Source organism: Maniola jurtina, chromosome 22, assembly GCF_905333055.1.
Source record: "Maniola jurtina chromosome 22, ilManJurt1.1, whole genome shotgun sequence".
In the NCBI taxonomy this organism is placed as follows: Eukaryota; Metazoa; Arthropoda; class Insecta; order Lepidoptera; family Nymphalidae; genus Maniola; species Maniola jurtina.
The window spans coordinates 11,634,996-11,653,557 of record NC_060050.1 but is presented as its reverse complement, the minus strand read 5'-3'; the positions used below and the strand labels follow the sequence as shown (position 1 = coordinate 11,653,557).

The following is an 18,562-nucleotide window of genomic DNA, read 5'->3' as shown; positions in this document are numbered from 1 at the left end:
AACCGCCTCCTTTTTGGAAGTCGGTTAAAAATCAGACGCCAGAGTCAAAATGTAAGACGCAAAGGCACTAAAGTATCCCATTTAGCCGACTGCACTAGAAGGAGGGTAATGTTTCTCTGAACTGTCTCGCAAAGATTTATAATGTCACAATTGTACAACTCTGCCAATTACCGCACATACGCTTGTTTATAGACAGACACATTGCACGATTTAGTAATAGGCACAATAAGTTATGTGCCATTCCAATGCAATAGGTATTGGGAAATAAAATTAATTGAAAATAACACCTCAAACTATTTAAACAATTTTTAACCCCCGACCCAAAAAGAGGGGTGTTATAAGTTTGACGTGTGTATCTGTGTATCTGTCTCTATCTCCTAAACTAATGAATCAATTTCAGTTTAGTTTTTTTTTGTTTGAAAGGTGGCTTGATCGAGAGTGTTTTAGCTATAATCCAAGAAAATCGGTTCAGCCGTTTGAAAGTTATAAGCTCTTTTCTAGTTACTGTAACCTTCACTTGTCGGGGGTGTTATACATTTTTAATTTACACTTGTTACTAGTCATTAGTTTGGAGTCAGCGATGGAGAAAGTTATATTTATTTGTAGTTTCTCTACGTGAGCAAATCAGAAATGACGAGATTCTAGTAACCAAAGTAACCTATGTCCTTCCCCGGGATGTAAGCTGACTCTGTACCTTTCATCAAAATCGGTTAAACTGTTGGGCCGTGAAAAGGTAGCAGGCAGACAGACAGACACACTTTCGCATTTATAATATTAGTATGGATTCATAAGGAAGTTTGCATAAGATACTACCGACCCGCCCCGGCTTCACATGGGTAGCTATTTCGTAGGGATATCTAATTTTTTTGAAAATAATATATAGTTTTTAAAAGGCTTTATCACTCAAGAATAATTTTTCAAAAAGATTTTTCAAAATTGGTTCAGTAGTTCTAGAGATTACTGCTAACAAAAACAAACGCGCTCTGAGCACTAAATCAGTACACCAAAGGTTGCCCGTAAAAGATTGCTATAAGAATAAGGCCACCTTTGCACCATCTAGTATAGTTTCTTCTAATGTTTTCTGTACGTATCTCGTGTGTGCAATAAAGTTTTCTAAATTCCAATTTTACAAGGTACAAACTTTACCTCTAATATTAGTATTTAGATGGTAGAATACCTAAGTTAAACCTATAGGCTATAACTAATTAAGAAGTAGGTTTAAGTATAATCAAACGATCCATATCTATCTCTTAAATTCCAAACAGATTTCTTGGAACAATTTGCTGGCGAGGCGAATATAATTAACATATCGTTGATGGCCTAAATAAATAAAACAATTTAACCCTTGAAACAACTGTAGTTATAAGATAACAGTGCACTGGTGAAAATGTGGAGCTCCAGTGATAAGATAAGGCACTAGCCCAAGATATGTGAAGCAAAGTGCAGGTTTCTGACCCTAGCCCTGAACATTATCTATGTAATATTCTAGCTTTTTACCCGACTGTGGCAAAGCCAAAAGGAAGGGTTATGATTTTAGCAATCTATGTATGTATATATGTAAGTGTGTGTATGTATGTATCCAGATTGTGTGTTCCACCGTAGCGCCTATACTACTGGGCCGATTTTGATGAACGAGGTGTCAATCGACTCGTCGTAAAGGTCCGGGTGACATAGGCTACATTTTATACGAAAAAAAAAATTACCTAACGGATGTTACGTAGGTACTTATACATGCAAGATACCCAACGAACAGTTTGAACTGCAGATATTCATACGTTGATTATGTCAGTCAGAAGAAAAAGAAACCTAGATTAAAAGAAGTAACCTAGATTAAAAAGTTGCACATTAGGCTAGTTTAGAAAATGATCTTTATTAAATTGGTTCCAACAAGACCTAACTGACTGACTAACTCAACTAACCAAATTGCCTGTATCAAATTGCAAGCGATCGCATTGCACCAAGCGAGCAGGTCATTTGAAACTAGGATAACCAGACGTCAGAATTGTGCGACATGTCAGGACTTTTAGGCATTTGTCGGAAATTCTAACTGCATCATTATTATTTAAATTAGTGATAGAAGGGCTGGCTCATTTTTTGCCCAACGGATCAGCCTGGCTGTCCAGCGTGGAAATGCAGCCAGTATTCTTGGCACCCTTCCACGCGGGTATGATTTGTATAGTAATTATATTTGGCTAGCTTTATGTTTTGTTGTAATATTTTCAAATCAGTCGCTATTTATGATATTTTTCAAAATAAAACATAACATTTGAACTTATCACACGACTCTTACCTTGGTTACTAACCATGTTTTTAATTTTATAACTACGACTTGTTTTTATTTAGGTACTATATTTCTTTGGTGAATAAAAAAGTTATTATCATCGCTACAAGTGATATAGGAGTTAGGACTATGGTAGCTAGAAATTCCTACAAGAGATCTATGTTTGTCAGTTGACGACAATGAATAAGCGACATAAAAATTCCTTCCTGCCATAAAATAGATTTTATTGTGGCCTAGTACAACTAAAACAATATTGCCTTTCTTTTCCACAGGGAACATTATAAAAGAGATGGTTATACATTTAATTAATTCTGTCATTTTAGTTTATTGTAGAGTTTGTAAACAACAAAATAAGCCACATTGTTAGATCTATTCAGGAGAAATCAGGCTTTTTGTCAGGACTTTTCAATTTTACGTGTGGTTACCCTAGTCGAATCATACTAAAGTTACCATCCTGTGCCAAATTGCCGTTGACTGTTAACCCAGATTAACGCGACCGGCCCAGGCCCTCTTTTACCCGACTGTGGGCCAGAAGAGAGGTATTGTTTTAACTTTTAATCGTGACTATTCATTTCTAATAATTTTAACTTCAGGGAATAATACCTTCATAAGCTTCTGTCCTAAATATTTTCTTTTACTTTTTCAGGGGCATTATCACTTATGAACCCATCGCCAACCAATACTAAGAACGGACAAAATGAAAAGGGTTTAGGCCACAGTCTACCACGCTTATTAACATTTGAGACCATTATGGAGAACTCTCACCCATGCAGAACCCCTCACGGTGTTTTTCTTCACCACAAGTGATATTTTTAATTGTCTAAAAAGCACATAGCTCCAAAAAATTAGAGGTGTGAGCCTTGGATCGAACCCTTGACCTACTCATGTGCCTGGACAAATAAAGAGGCCGATGTTTTAACCACTACGCTATCACGCTATTATTAATATTTGTTTAGGTAGGGCATACAAAAATCTCAGATGCTTTAACTGGTTAATCTTAAAGTTTTCACTAACCCACGCTTCCGTCAGTTTTGGTAACTGATAGTAAAGGGGGGCAGATAATGGAAGGGACTGATAATAGTTAGGGTCCTGGTCAAACACGACGCCGAACGGCAACACGACGGCTTTTGAGGTCTCCCTCTCGCAGTGGTGAACGCTGTGATCTTATAAGTGAAAGGTCTCGAGCTGGATTCTAAGCAGCAGAGTTACAACAGATATGTGATTTTCTGCATGGATATACTTAAAAATTTGTAGAGTGAGCTAGGCCAATTTCTATCACTAAAACTAAAAGAGTTCCCACGGGATTTTTAAATTCCTAAATCCAGGTTGATGAAACTAGAATGAACTAAATAAAATCAAAATAGCTATAGAAGTGAGTTGCTAAATATTACCATTACCATACCATACCATAACATACCATACCATACCATACCATACCATACCATATCGCAGCATTCAGCGGCGGGGTGATTCGTTAACTCAGTGTCTAACACTGAATGATAGCCAGTAGCCACTGAGCTCATATGACATTGGTTGGTTCTACATTGCTGCTTCACTGTGTAATATAAAATAATTATTCATAGAAAACCTTCTAACCTAACCTATCTAATGAGGTGGGTAGTTAACCATCGAGCTCATTAGACAGTTAGCGACTCAGCGGATTGGACTTGTTGACGCCACGCGTCATGTGTGACCATGGCTTTATTCGCGCTATCGTTGTATGCTTTCTTTTCTTATCACAATCAAATCAGTGCCAGTTAGATATGGTTGTGTAGTGATAACTGATAAGACTCAGATGTTAAACTGGCTTATTTCAGCACTGGCTTGCCCACAGCTGGGCTATGACAACTTAACCACATTTTTAGGGTTCCGTACCCATAGGGTACTCAATGGGACCCTATTATGTACTAAGCCTCCGCTGTCTCTCCGTCCGCCCTTCCGTACGTTTGTCTGTCCGCAGGCTGTATCTTGTAAACCGCAATAGGTAGAGCGTTGATTTTTTTAATTCTGATACAAGTTGACCCTTGACTGCTATCTCACCTGATGGTAAGTGATGATGCAGTCTAAGATTGAAGCGGGCTAACTTTGAAGGCTCAGTTTCTACACGGCATCGTACCGGAACACTAAATCGCTTGGCAGCACGGCTTTGCCGATAAGGTGGTAACTAGCCACGGCCGAAGCCTCCCACCAGACCAGATCATTATCACAAAATGTGTATTTCTATTGCCGCTGTAACACCAAATAAAAAAAAATCAAAATGGTTGCCATGAAAATTTTAACAAAACAAAAAGGGGTTATTTCTTGTACGACGGTACGGAACCCTTCGTGTGCGAGTCCGACTTAAACTTGACTGGTTTTTTCATTCGTATGCAACGTACGGAACCCCAAAAAAGTCGGGTAAATATGTTTCCGTCGTGTAAACCAACATTATGTAATGTAAACTGTAAACGCTACATTCATGCAGACGTATCGTCTGAGAACATGCGTGCTAATCTATAGTCTATACTATATGTTATGCTACAGTAAAACAATGACCTCGGAGGAAAATTTCTTTTCAACTATAAATAGCGCAGACAAACAACTCTACAGTTTTGGATCGAGTGTAAATCGATATTTAAAACAGTGTTTTTAATTTGTATTATATCAGTAGGTGGGTGTACTCTTGATGTTGATTTACAATATGGGCTCATTCAAGGGCCAGACCAACAAATTCCTGAAAGGCCGTAGCACATCGCTGGTACCTCTGGGGCTGCAAATTTTCATGGGCGGCGGTAATCACTTAACACCAGGTGCACCAGCAAACGAGCAGGCGGGTGCCTGCTCATTTGCTCGCTATTTTATTAAGTACTAGAGGATGCCCGCGACTTCGTCCGCGTGGATTTCGGTTCTTAAAGATCCCATGGGAACTTTTTGATTTTCCGGGATAAAAAGTTACTTACGTCAATAGCAGGGACGCAAGCTACCTCGGTACCGCATTTCATACAAATCGGTTAAGCGGATGGGTATTTAGGAATCCCGTGGGAACTCTTTGATTTTCCGGGATGAAAAGTAGCCTATGTCCGTCCCCGGGATGTAAGCTAACTCTGTAGGTACCAAATTTCGTCAAAATCGGTTAAACTGTTGGGCCGTGAAAAGGGAGCAGACAGACAGACTGACAGACACACTTTCGCATTTATAATAATATTAGTATGGATTTTAAAAAATCTTGGAAGAGACAAATACCAGGTTAGACAACGATGCGGCGTTTATCTGTTTGCTGAATATTTGCAAAGCCTATGACGTTGTGATGCGACTATTTAGCAATTTCGTTGGCTCAAGGTTGGATCTGAGATTTCTCGTAGTAACGTTTCTTGTTTGACTCGCCGTCTCCTTTATCTATAAGTAGGCTTGCTTCTTCTATACTAATATTATAAAGAGGAAACCTTTGTATTTTTGTATGTTTGTATTGAATAGGCTCAAAAACTACTGAACCGATTTCAAAATTTCTTTTACCATTACTTAGAGGGATTCTTCCGAATCTGTATAGGCTATATTTTATCCCGGAAAATAGATAGGATTTTTCGTGGTAGTGTCCACCCGTGCGAAGCCGGGGCGGGTCGCTAGTTTGAAATATATTCGCAAGCAACTTGATAGCTTTTCCTTAATAACTTGATCCTAGTTTGGGAGCCGGGAACTTAGCTAAGCACTAGTTTTTCACACATCACACTCACACATTTCACATTTCATACAAACGTTCACGGTTTATCCCTTGCTCAATCCCCTTAGAGATATTTTCAAAAATAATTTTTTAGTGAGCGTCTATTACATCAACCAATAGTCAAAATTTCAAATTACTAAGACGAATGGTTTAGGATGTCGTCGATAGATCAGTCAGTCAATCAGTCAGTCAGTCAGTCAGTAAGGGCAAGTTTTTTTTAATATGTAGGTATATAGGTAGAGAGGATCATTCAGCTCACTTTAATACCATAAATTAAAAGAAAAGACTTAAATATTCCATACTAAGTGTAATATAAAATATTTAAAGATTCATTTTGAAATTGTAGGGTGCTATTTTTAGTCTTTTTTGTAGTTTTTATTGTTAGTTTTAAAAATTGTTGTACTTTTGGCTTATTGAGTAATTAATTTAATTAGTATAGATTATATGCAAAGAATGTCTTAGGTTAAGTGTTACTATTTAGAAGTTTTAGATTAAGCATGTTGAGTTAGCCTGTAAGTGAGTATACATTGATAGTCCTAAGTTTATATAAGTCGTCATAATTACTTTTCTTTGTATACCGTTGGCTTCCTATTAAATAAAATAAAATAAAATACTGTGGGACGTGTTTCGAAAAATACCTACCTAAGACCTAGTTAATCCAGGTTACTCACCTTTTCGCCTAGATCAGGTTGAACGCGTCTTTCATCAATTAGTGACAAGAAAACTGGAGCAACAATAGATATCTATTGTCTTTTTTTATTCTAGACTTCTATTAAAGTCTTTATCTGATACTGAAGTCTGAACCGATTATTTACAAGTAGACAAGATATTTAAATATCGTAATAATTTGCAAACCTATTTTTACTGATACAACATTATTTTATATTTTCAAATAGGTACCTATTATTTTAAAGCTAGTTTTATTTAGGTATTAGAAAACAATCCTGCTTTAAATGGGCGTTATTTTGTGTCGTATGAATTTGTCTTTTCTTTTCATTTTACAAGTGTAAATTAAAAACTTATAACACCCCCGACAAGTGAAGGTTACAGTAACTAGAAAAGAGCTGATAACTTTCAAACGGCTGAACCGATTTTCTTGGATTATAGCTAAGAACACTCTCGATCAAGCCACCTTTCAAACAAAATAAGTAAATTAAAATCGGTTCGTTACTTTAGGAGCTACGATGCCACAGACAGATACACAGATACACAGACACACACGTCAAACTTATAACACCCCTCTTTTTGGGTCGGGGGTTAAAAACCACAGTTCCATGTGATTTGTCTACCTGGAGTTGTAATTACAAATTACTTATTAAGTCAATAAGTATTTTTTCTGAAGAATCTAGTTTTAAATTTCAACCACTTTTTAATAAAAATTTAATATTTTACTTGATCATGACACAATTGAACTAAAAGTTAACAAAACAAGCTTACCTAAAATTCACATAACGTAGTAAGTACAAAAATAAATCGACAAAAACTACCGGTACCAATTAGTATTTTCAAACTTGGCCTCAAGCAAGACTTGTGGTCCTGTAAATGGGCCCGGACTCATAATGAACCGTTTTTGGGACCTTACCAAAAGGGGGGGGGAAACGGAATTTTGGTCCATCCCGCTTGTTAGGTTGATAACTTTTTATACTTATTTAAAATAATGATCTCACATTCTTTATATCCTAAGTATATTGTACTTATTCCTATAGCTTGCGACAGGTCGACATGGCAATGACCCCCCCCCCCCCCCCTCCTGTTTCATACCCCGATTGCTATAGTTATATTGAGAGCCGATATAGCCTAGTGGTTAAGACGTCCGTCTCCTAATCAAAGGGTCAGGAGTTCGATTCCGGGCAATTTCGCTTGCTTTAACGGTTAAGGAATACATCATGAGGAAGTTCTCCTGAGAGTTCTCCATAATGTCGTCAAAGGTGTGAAGTCTGCCAATCCGCACTTGACCAGCGTGGTGGACAATGGCCAAACCCTTATCATCGAGCCGGCGATGTGTTGATCAAGATGATGATGACACTTCTATAATGATGACCATGATTATAATATGCTTTAAATAGTAAGGGAAACTGTGATAGCCTAGTGGTTAGAACGTCCAGCTCCTAATCGGAAGTCGGGGGTTCGATCCCGGGCACCTCTCACGTTCCAGTCATGTGCGTTTTAAGCAATGAAATATCACTTGCTTTAACGGTGAAGGAAAACATCGTGAGGAAACCTGCATGCCTAAAAGTTTTTCATGTTCTAAAAGGTGTGTGAAATCTGTCAATCCGCATTGGGCCAGCGTGGCAGACTATGGCGTAAACCCTGCTCATTCTGAGAGGAGACCCGTACTCAGTAGTGGGCCGGTAATGGGTTGATCATAGAAATAGTAGGTAAATAAATAAATACGCACAAACTTACGTAATGGGAGTATAATATGTCAAATACAATATTATGGGAACGTAAACTTTTATGCTAAAACCATTTACCATGCAAAGCAGAATAATAGCGTTATTCTACGTAAAATGCTAGTTTTTGTAAATTATTATCAGTTATAGTTATCAAATAGTATGAAAAGGCGACTGAGTGAACTATCAACGCACAGCTCAGGACGGATCGGGCTAAAAGGCATGCAGATGCCAGATAGATAGATAGATAGAAGTCTTTATAGCACACAAAAACACATCTAAAGGAACACAACACAGAAAGAATAAAACAGAAAAACAATTGTGTGCAAAGGCGGCCTTATTGCTTAGAGCAATCTCTTCCAGGTAACCTTTGCTGAAAGGAGAAGCTACATAGCAATTATGACGAAACAATCCACTAAGAAAGGATTTTTGAAAATTCAACCCCTAAGGGGGTAAAATAGGGGTTTGAAATTTCTGTCGTCCACGCGGACGAAGTCCGATTTATCCAATCATACTCGTAGCTTAGAGTAGACAGGTGGGTAAATCAATTTTTTTTTGAGAAATTTATTTTTTCTTGATTTAACTTTTTTTGTAAATCTACTTGTTCCCCTTTCCCCTCCTAATAAGCGTAAAGCTTGTGGTGGTAGGAGTAGGGACTATATCAGTCAGACCGTTTCGATTTCAGTCTACTTTTAAACCGTTGAGCTATTGAGGTATTTCTGAGTAATGTACTAAATAAATACTCATTCCAAATGATTTTATATTTTGTTGCTGTTTTGGTAATGCTGTCCTTTTGATAAAAAGTGGCTAACCCCAAAAAGTAATTTTTCGAGTTATAGCCAAAAATGTGGGAACTTAGAAAAGTGATGTTTCTCAAAAGTGTGCTACGTATCTATGTGTGTGTTTTTGGTGATAACTCAAAAACTACTTGAGTGTTGTTTTTGAGTGAAAGCGTCGAAACATAGAGGTTCACCGTTTTTTAGGAAAAGTACTGCACAATGATTAATCGGTTGGAATGACTATAAATTAATTCCAGAAATTCAAGATCTAAGTTTAAAAATCGAAATAAAAATTATTTCGAATGAAGTAGCTATTTTAGCTAGATATTTATATTTTCTAAAATAATTTTTTCCTTAAATTTACTTAAATAAAAAAGTAAAATCAAATCTCCATTAAAATCAGTTCAGTACCTAGTTTTTGTGAGACGGCACGTCAGACCGGCGGCGAGACAAACATTTGGGTCACTTTTTCTGACTCTACATTTTGAATTCAGTCCATCGAATTCACTCTATACCTACTTCAATTGTTTTTTCTAATCAATATAAATAATCAATAAGTCTCTCTAAGACTCTACATTTTGAATAGCAGTCTCTACAATCAATTATTATTTATAGGTAGGTTACCTTACTTATTTTTTAAATTCTGAAGTGAAAAACTAGAAAGGTAAAGTTTTTGGTTCACTTTCCATCTCTGCATACTGAATTAACTTTCAATTTTTTTTTAATAGTCCACAGAAATGTAACATCAATCACATTTTGAATAAAATTAATGTCGAAAAACTTTTTTATGTAAGTATTTTTTAATATCTACGTCATGAATCGTCATCATTTTCATAAATACCAATCACATATGGAAATTACTTTAGATTTTTCAAATGTGATGTATTTTTTCCATCACTACAGTTTGAATCAGGCACTATTTTTTTCACAATAAGTCAATAAAAATGTCACTATTACAGTTCACATTTGAAAAAAATTAAAATTGTTTAGACGTTAGAAAACCTTTTCATTTAATATTTTCCGTCTTTTCTTTTATAATATAATTATAAATATTTTTTAACAATCAACCTACAGGAATATTAATTTCAATTTCATTTCAATAAATTGAAAATTTCCTTTCTCTACATTTTGAGCAAACGATGTATTTCGTTTCAATAAATTGAAAATGTTCTTACTCTACATTCAAGTCTACATTTTGATAGTTTTTTTACAATCCATCAACAGAAGCTTTTATCAATCAAAAATTGATAATATATAGAAAAACTTTTTCGTATAAATTTTTCGTCTCTACATTTTTAAATAACTGTTAAAAATTTCTCCAATCAATCTACATACTTCATAATCACACGAAGATTTACTAAAACTAAAACTAATAAGCTTAAAGCCAAAATCGTATTAAGTATGGTTATTAATGATTTCAACTTACTTATAAGCGGAAAGGTCGTCCAATCGGTTGCACTTTCGAAATACCGTTCAGCGTTAGGTATTTTTCACAACCGCGGGTTCCGTGTTAACCATGTAACTATAATCCTCCTCTATAAGTTGGATATCACTTGCGGTCTGTAACTTTGCACTGGTAACACATACAAACTGTAACAGATCTAGTATTTCCCTGAGAACTGAAATGCACAGAACACTGTCACTAACGGGCACTCCACCACAAAATATTACAGAATTGCTTTAAACAAAAGTCAGTTTTTTTATGGAAACAATTTTTTGTAAAGTCGCGTAAATAGGTCAATTTTAAACTCTAGAATTTTTGCAAAAAAGTTCAAAAAACATCTCCCGAAAAATTAAAACGGCAACATTTTAAAAATAAATTTTGAAAAATCACAACCGACCTAGGAAAATAAATAAAAAAATATTTTTTAACGGAAATTATATAAATCGCCTTTTAAAAAATTGGTCAATAGTGACCTCAATATTTTGCGAAATTAACGGTAACCGATAATATTTACGGTAATAATGAGCCAGGTAAATACGAGCCGCGCGAAAAGAAATTACGAACCGGGGCCGAAATTATCAGATTACTGTCGTCAGGCGAAACTTTTTTCGGCGAACTTTTTGCTTGAAGCGTTTCGTAACCGCATGTTCAACTGAAATCGGTCCAAATCAGACTGGGCAAGCGACCGCGTGGACGGCACAACACACTTCTACACACGTACATGCATATGCGAAATTTTCAAACACATTTTCCACGCCGGTCTGCAATGTTATGCAACTACGCGGTGGGAGTTTTCAAGACTTTTTCCACTGAAACAAGGGATTTTTTCGGCGAATTTTTTTTTTTTTGTTTAATGATTCTATAATATTCCGTGGTGTTACACTTTACCGAAAGCAGTTTATCGTAAGCGTTTGGGAATCGCGTGCGTGGGCATGACACGACCGACGCGTGCCGAGTCTCGCGCAATACTGAGGAACCGTAGAAACTGAGTGAGATTCTAAGTGGTCATATCGTACTGTCTGAGTGAAACTACAGCCGTAAAAAGCTCGTAAGCGAAAAAAGTTCCTGAAAAATTGACTCTATTTTTCCCCCCTAGAATCAGTTAGAAAGGTAAAAGACTGCAAAAACAAGAAAAGAGAGTCCAAGCGATCTCTATGACAGGAAAGTTAAGAACTACGATTGAAAATTTAAGACTTTACCAGCTACGACTCAAAAAATTTGGACTCTATCATCTACAACTCAAAAATTAGGACTCTGTCATCTACAACTCAAAAAATTAGACTCTATCATGTACAAATCAAAAATTTAGAACTCTAACATCTAGGTACATCTTAAAAATTTAGGACTCTACTCCACCATCTAAGACTACAAAGTTCAGGACTACTATCTACGAATAGAATTCTAGTATCTACGAATATTAAATTTAGAATTCTACCATCTACTATCTATGATTAAAAATTTTTAGACCGTACTATCTGCGACTAAGTTTACTTTTCCATTATCTACAAAAAGAAAATTATTATAAGGGCTCTATTATTTATAAACAGAAAATTTACTACTTACTAGTATTTTACGACTCGAAAATTTAGTTCTTTAATACTTGTAAAAGTATAACTGAATAAAAAATATTTTTATTTTATTTTACCTAAAATTTTAAAAAATCTATTTTAGACTCGAAAGGTTAGGTCGTTACTGTTTACAAAAATGTTTCTGTTTGCTTAATTATTCCATTTACGACTATGTTTAGGAATTTACCATCCATCGATTTACCACGATAAGCAAAATGGCTACCATCTATGACTAAATAAAAAAAGATTCCGACGAATTGAGAATCTCTTCCTTTTTTGGAGTCGGTTAAAAAGAGTCTACTTTCTATGACTTTACATTAGGCTAACTAACTATGTCAAGATTTGGAACTGACTAGGTATCTACGACAAAAAAATCGTGAAACGTAAAATTAACAAAAAATTGTAGAATCACCCTTCTATAAAACTCTGCAATTTCTAAAACTCATAGTTTACTCTATGATGCTCGCGTCTTTATCCGCTTGGATATAAGTTTTGACAAAAACCCGTGGGAACTCTTTGTTTTTCCGGGATAAAAAGTACCTATGTCATGGGAAGCAAGCTATACATACCTACCTGCCTGCTACCTACCTATATTCTACATACCATATCAAAATTAAACCTAATAAAACTAGAATTAATAGACTAACTAACATGAAAACTTTATTACAATGGAAACGTGTCGACGCTGGACGATAAGGTGTCCAAGATAAATCATTATTATTAACCGAAATACGTCCACAGCAGCTGGACATATTTCTCTTAACGCGCGTACGTCACTGCCGCGCGGCGCGGCCTGGAGAGAATATCGTGCGGGGCGCTGACGCGACGCGCAGTTCCGCTGCAGTGCAGTTCAAGTGCGTGGGCACCTTTATAGGGATTTCCACAAGCCACGGTCTTGCGCCGCCCTAATCCAGCGGCTCCCTGCGACCAGTTTGGGTTTGATGTCATCTGTCCACATACTGGGCTTTGGGGATCTTTCAACCGTGCGGTATCTTCCTGTAGGGAGTAGGGACTTGCACAGCCCTCACGCCACGCCGCGCCGCCTGAATCTAATCCCTGCGACTCGTTTGATGTCATCTGTCCACCTTTTTGGACTAGTAAGTATAGGTATCACATAGGTATCACACTATCACACTAATATTATAAAAACGAAAGTTTGTATGTGTGTGTGTGTGTGTGTGTGTGTGTGTATGTTTGTTACTCCTTCACGCAAAAACCACTGGACGGATTTGGCTAAAATTCGGAATGGAGATAGATAGTATCCTTGGATTAGCACATAGGCTACTTTTTATCCCGGAAAATCAAAGAGTTCCCACGGGATTTCGAAAAACCTAAATCCACGCGGACGAAGTCGCGGGCGTCAGCTAGTAAGATAATAATTGGTGGAAATTATTTTAAACATAATTGCAATCATTCGGCGTTTTTCTTGAGTTCTAGAACTAAGTATTTATACAATAAATATTTATTCTAATATTACTCCACTCCATTCCGTCAGCCTGTATGCGTCCACTGCTGGATACGGACCTTCCTCATCCACCCGCTCCCCGCCACCTTCGTCAGGTCATCGGTCCAGCGGGCTGGAGGTCGTCCCACACTGCGCTTGCCGGTACGCGGTCTCCACTCCAGAACACGTCTGCCCATCGGCCGTCGGTTCTGCGACAGACATGGCCTACCCATTGCCACTTCAGTCTGCTAATTCTTTGAGCTATGTCTAATATTCCTACTACATTTTAATTATTTAAGATTGGAGTGAATATTGTTTCCAAAAATAGGATTTCACTATTATTTTTTCTTCCTAAAACATATTTTTTAGGGTTCCGTACCTCAAAAGGAAAAACGGAACCCTTATAGGATCACTTCGGATCACTTCGTTGTCTGTCTGTCTGTCAAGAAACCTATTGGGTATTGCCCGTAGACCTAGAATCATGAAATTTGGCAGGTAGGTAGGTCTTATAGCATAAGTACAGGAATAAATCTGAAAACGGCATTTGTGGTTACATCATTTAAAAAACGTGTTTCAATTTTCACAGTAAGATAATAATTATACCAACTGGAGTATCATAACATGAAAGGGCTTTACCTGTATAGTGTATATTTTAAAACAAATTTTATTTATTTTCATGTATAATAGTTTTTGATTTATCGTGCAAAATGTTGCAAAAATACCCGAGTACGGAACCCTCAGTGCGCGAGTCTGACTCGCACTTGGCCGGTTTTTTTTTATACAGCGATTGGTTTGAATATTTACCGTCATAGACAGCCTAGGTAATAGTTAATACCTCCTTATACTTACTTACAGTTTAGCTTAGTTTTCTTATGAGGTAAACAAGTAGATTCTCGCTATAACACGGAGGGGCGCACTTTTCGCGGCCCATACCAGCTTGTTGCCGCGGACTAATAAAGAAATTATGAAGCGAGTGAAAAACTTAAGAGGGCTCTCTCCGTCACTCGTTTCATACAATCGTAGTTCCAATTTCATTTGAATACTAAGCAACCAAAGTCCATGAAATTTTGCACGGAGAGAGCCCTGTTAATTCCAGAAGGTCTAATGCGCCGCACCGTAAATCACGTCGCTTACGCGTTTATCTAACGAGAACTAAAACTGTGCTGTATCTTTAAGTATATTGTGTACAAAATCACGTATTTACTTAATATACAGTGTGTTTTTTTTTTAAACTGGGACAGTATAGGGAAATCTAAAACTATAGGAGATACAGGGAAACTGTCTTAGGAACCTTACAGTCTTTTTTTTTGTGAAAATAATTTTAGCATAGTCAATTTTTTGCTATTTTTATGGACAACATACGCTTGACCAAAATTACACAGGGAATTTTACAAGGTATCTTCTATGGTTTGGATTTCGCCATACTCCCAGTTAAAAAAACACATTGTATAAGAAGTATTACTTTCCATAAAAAACTTACTGATAAACGTGTAAACTTAACCTACTTACATTGTATCGTAAAGCTGGCACCTTATCAATATAGAGTTTTTATTAACTCATGGCCCACATTAGTATGGAAATTGTGATTATAACATTGTTAAAATCGCAATTGGGATGGTGCATAGTGTCAAACATAAATTATTTCTTCGTAATTACTAAATAGAGGGTTTTCCAAAATTCTTAAAATCCACATCTGCTAGTTTTAGGTTTGCTAATCACTTTAAATTATCGACTTAGATAAAAAAGTTCGTCAAATGATTATGAAGTCACATCTTTTTTTCTCTCTCTCGTCTGGCTTTACAAAGATTAGCCAATGTCAAGTTTGTAGTTATTTGTAACAAGTTAGATAAACTATACAAGTATGGACCCCGTCTGTGCCGGCGCTCGCCGACACACGCACGGCACCCCCTTAGAGCGCTTTCCAGTCAGATTTAACAAATAAACACTCCAAAAAGGCAGAGCACGCCCGCCAGCTAACACCGACACAGACGAAGTCCCAAGTCACATCTATGTATTTCATACAAGCTCCCTTTGTGTGCTCTGTGCGAGCGTTTTGACGTTTGATAAAAAGTTGCTGATTTGACTAGTAGGCAGTAGGCACCCTCTGTAGGCACCATCTCTCTTGATTTCCCTCGGAATTTATGAAATGTTGCCATGAGTTAGCATCCTGTGCTGGTGCTAGTGTATGGTTAAGTAGTTCAAAGAATCGATGACATCGGATATGCATAGTCAACTCTTTCTTATTTTAAAGTGATGATATTTTTTTAACCGACTTCAAAAAACTTACTAGTATCAAACTAAAATAGGACCACATTTTAATTTGGTGAAGATCTGATGAATATCTTTGGGATAGAGAATAGGACTCCTCAATGGATAAGAGTAAATTGCTCGAGATCGGTGTAACAGCTCAGTATAGTTAATGTATTTGCGAATATATTATGTACTAACCGATGCCCGCGACTTCGCCCGCGTGGATTTAGGTTTTTCGAAATCCCGTGGGAACTCTTTGATTTTCCGGGATAAAAAGTAGCCTATGTGCTAATCTAAGATATTATCTATCTCCATTCCAAATTTCAGCCAAATCCATCCAGTAGTTTTTGCGTGAAGGAGTAACAAACATACACACACACACACACATACAAACTTTCTCCTTTATAATATTAGTGTGATACAAGTGCTAATGTAGTTCTATCTAATATTTTTTGGAGTCGGTGCCAATGAGTTGCCAATGTGGAGTCACAAACAATATAAAGAGTAGAAGGTTCGTGCGGCTAATTGGCACCGGCTCCAAAAAAAGTTAGAATAGAACTACATTAACTCTTGTAAGTTATACATATACCTACATAATATATCGGTAATAAATTAAATTATTTTTTACTTTTTAGTGTTTATGGTTATTTTGTAGTGATTTTGGAAGTCAGTTTTTTTCAAGCTTTTTAGTGTAAATAGTCATTGCTTGGTACCTAAAATATCAATTCACAGCAAAACTTTCTCACTCGGCTCAGGAAGTTTAATACCTTGCAGGATCAGGATTGAACAGTTGGGACTTGGAATACAATAACAAAGTCAATGCTCGGCATTTACAATATTGTTTCACAGGAACAGTTCCTGAATCTCTATGGTTTAGGAGTGCTACATCAGCAGGTTTGAGGAGTTGGGACTTGGAGTGTAACATAAAGCCATTGCTTGATACCTAAATTATCAATTCATCATTAGAAATTCCCGAATCCTCACTACCTTCAGTAACTTGCAGCATCAGGATTGAAGAGTTGGGATCCGAAGTTCAATGGTGTAGTCCACGCTTGGTACTTAAAATAATATTGCACCATCCGCAGTTCCTGAATCACTACAGTTTAGGAATGCTGTACCCTGCATCATCAGGGTTGAGGAGTTGGGACTTGGAGTCTAAGCATGAAGTCTTTACTTGGTACCACTTCCTGAATCTTGATAACTAAGGCGGGCAATAACCCTGCAGCATCAGGATTAAAGAGTTGGGTCCAGAAATTTTTATTGGACCAGCACGGAAACTTCTCCTGTTGATTTAAAAAAAACCAAATCGGTCGGTCCAGAAACCAGGGGGACAGACACGAAAGACGGAAAGACAACGAACTGATCCTATTAGGGTTCTTTTTTCCTTTTGAGGTACGGAACCCTAAAAAACTGGCCAAGTACGAGTCAGACTCGCGGACCGAGGGTTCCGTACTCGGGTATTTTTCCGACATTTTGCGCGATAAATCGAAAACTATTATGCATAAAAATAAATAAAATCTTTTTAAGAATGTACAGATAAAGCCCTTTCATCTGACACTCTACTTGGTATAATCTTACTTTGAAAATTGAAAGACATTTTAATTTTTTTTTAGAATCACGGTTTTCGGATTTTATCCTTTACTTGTGCTATAAGACTTACCTACCTGCCTTTCGTGGTACTTGGTCAACGGGAAATACCCTATAGGGTTTCTTGACAGCCACGACAGACGAGCAGACGGACAGACGGACAGACGGATAGACGGACATACGGACAGACAGACAAACAACAGAGTGATCCTATCAGGGTCCCTTTTTTCCTTTTGAGGTACGGACCCCTAAAAAACACAAAAAGAAGCCGCGACTCACAAACAAAGTCCCGTCATCCAAAACAAAGTAACCTGTAAATTGATTTTCGATATGTGTACAACATTCCTCGCCCAAATACAGCACGGGACCACTTAAACCCCGCTTGGCACTTTTCTGATGATTTAATACTACCATAACGGGCGATGGGAAGATTTGTTCCTGGGAAACGGACGCGTGCCCCGGGTTTTTATGGGAGACTAGGTGATGCCTGCGACTTCGTTCGTGTGGAGTTAGGTTTTTAAGGTTCCATACCTCAAAAAAAAGTCCTAACCCTTACAGGATCACTTCGTTTTCTCCATGTATATTTGTCGTGTCTGTCAATTCGGTGGGATCAAAATTCAAAACCTATAGGGATGTTGACCTAGAATCGTGGTCGGTGAAGTGGCCTTAGATGTATATTTATCACATCAGTCACATCACAAAAAAATTGAAGTCTTGTGTTCCCGAAAAAATATTTCCATTCCATTCCATTCCATTCCATTCCATTCCATCAGCCTGTAAGCGTCCACTGCTGGACATAGGCCTTTCCAAGAGCGCGCCACCAATACGATCCTCCGCCTTCCTCATCCACCCGCTCCCCGCCACCTTCTTCAGGTCATCGGTCCACAAAATAATTAGCTTACTAAATCACATCAAGATCTTGCTTATCATACCTACTAGTTTGAGATTACTTGTATGATGGTGCGGAACCCTTCGTGTCCGAGTCCGACTCACGTTTGACCGGTTTTTAGGGTTCCGTGCCTCAAAAGAAAAAACGGAACCCTTATAGGATCACTTTGTTGTCTGTCTGTCAAGAAAACCTATAGGGTCTTCCCGTTGACCTAGAATTATGTTTGGCAG

The 18,562-nt window shown here is 37.3% G+C and overlaps 1 protein-coding gene and 1 long non-coding RNA gene across 3 annotated transcripts in view; one reads left to right on the top strand and one right to left on the bottom strand.

Annotated features, from left to right (window-relative positions):
* LOC123876881 (fibroblast growth factor 10) overlaps nucleotides 1-11,555 on the bottom strand; it is a 248,910-nt gene extending 237,355 nt beyond the window's left edge. The window contains exons 1-2 of one of the 2 annotated variants that reach the window (XM_045923281.1): nucleotides 11,483-11,555; nucleotides 10,577-10,769 (exon numbers count right to left, since the gene is read on the bottom strand). The gene's annotated coding sequence lies outside the window, so the exon portion shown is untranslated. The other variant, XM_045923282.1, reaches the window with a different exon arrangement.
* LOC123876885 lies at nucleotides 10-16,599 on the top strand. Its single transcript, XR_006798450.1, has 4 exons — nucleotides 10-23; nucleotides 6,190-6,202; nucleotides 8,496-8,500; nucleotides 16,528-16,599. It is a non-coding gene; the product is annotated as an uncharacterized LOC123876885 (long non-coding RNA).
* The last annotated feature ends 1,963 nt before the right edge of the window (nucleotides 16,600-18,562 follow it).